Raw genomic sequence first — 1,771 nt, 5'->3', positions numbered from 1 at the left:
CGTGGCGCCAGCGAGGGCCGCGCTCGCCGCGCTCGCCGCGGCCCTGGACGCGCCGCTCGAGGGAACTACGGGGCGAGCGCGACTCGGACCAGGGCTCCGCTGCGACGGCAAGTCGGCGGCCTCGCGCCCGGCTAGCTCGGTTCGCCGAGGTACCCTGGACAATCTATATCACAAAATAATGCTTAGTAGGGTTTTGTAAAATACGACTTTATTTCAGGATCGACGAGCTAGCGGCACCGCTCCGCCGAGCGCAGGGGTCGATCCGGGGACGTAAGGTCGTTCTGGGCCGCGCCCGCGCGTCGCGACCATGCTCGGAGTCTTTGCGCAGCTCGCGCACCGCTCGGCGGGGTCTGGCGGCGCGCGCCGATCAGTGAAGTGATCAAAACTCGGATTCTGATAGCCTGGATTTAAAAGTCAACATTTTTGTTGAACTTCAGCACTTTTGTTGAAGTTAAATCTTGCGATTTCTTGACCCGAACCAGCGACCGCGCGCAAAAAGTCTTCGCAAACGTGCAATCAACGCGTGAGTATCATCAAGCTTGCTTTGATACGACCATTTAACCAATTTTGGCCGTGATTTCAGCCCGCGGACCTCCGCGACACCGCGCCCGCGCGCGCGGTCGACGCACAGCCTCTATGGAGGACTAATGACTCTGGCTCCGCCGGCCGGAATTCGATGATTGATCTTTATTAATTAATTTCCTATGGGCGTGTCTAGATGTACGTTGATCACTTCACTGGCGCCGATTGACACCACGTCGCGTAGCTCGTCGATCCTGAAAATAAAGTCGTGTTTTAGAAAACCCTTGCAAGCATGAAAAAGCAAGTGGCCGATGTCGCTGCCATCACCCACGCTGTCTAATAACTTTTTCCGCGCGCGGCCGCCCCGCGCGCGCTTTGGCAGGCCCCCCCGCGGCGGCGTCCCGGACACTTCCACCGAGGCGATTTCCAAACGACGGCGGGGGGCGCGAGAAACGAGCGGTCGACGGTTTCGCGGTTTCCGCGCGGCGGCCCGACGGCGCGGTTCCCGCCCGCCGCTGCGGCCCGCGCCCGGCGCGGCGCGCCCCCCGCGACCCGCGAGGAGGTGCGGGGCGGCGGTTTCGCCCGCGCGACGCCCTCGGGCGCCGCGCGGCCCCGGCCGACTCGATCGGGGATTCGTTCGGGCCCGGCCCGGTCGGGCGGCGGGCGGATCGCCCGCGGCCCGCGTGCGGGGCGGCGGCGGCGGCGCGCGCGCGGCCCGGCACCCCGCGGGGTCTCGGGACGCCCGCGCCCGCGCGGCGCCGACGTCGACCGGGGCGCCGCGGGCGACGCGCTCGGCGATCGGCTCCGGGCCGCGGGGCCGGCGGCCGGGTCCGTCCGACGGGCCGCGCGGGGCGGGGGGGGGGGGCGTGACGATTTCTATGGGTCAGAGAGTATCTGCGGCGGCCGGGCGGCGCGACGCCGAAGGCCATCGCGGGACGGCCGGCGACGCGTTCGGGCCCGACGCTGCGCGCCCGCGCCTACTCGGGAATACGATCACCGACTTTGTGAGAGCCGTACTACGGGTCGCGCAGGGAAGCAATAAGATTACACAACCACCGGTTCCGAAGGGGCGGGCTCCCACAACCATCGGTCCCGAAGGGACGGGTTCCCACAACCATCGGTCCCGAAGGGACGGGCTCCCACAACCATCGGTCCCGAAGGGACGGGCTCCCACACCCATCGGTCCCGAAGGGACGGACTCCCACAACCATCGGTCCCGAAGGAACGGGCTCCCACAACCATCGTCCCG

This window comes from Aureococcus anophagefferens (assembly GCF_000186865.1).
Source record: "Aureococcus anophagefferens unplaced genomic scaffold AURANscaffold_728, whole genome shotgun sequence".
NCBI lineage: Eukaryota > Pelagophyceae > Pelagomonadales > Pelagomonadaceae > Aureococcus > Aureococcus anophagefferens.
Note: the sequence above shows the minus strand (reverse complement) of the source record.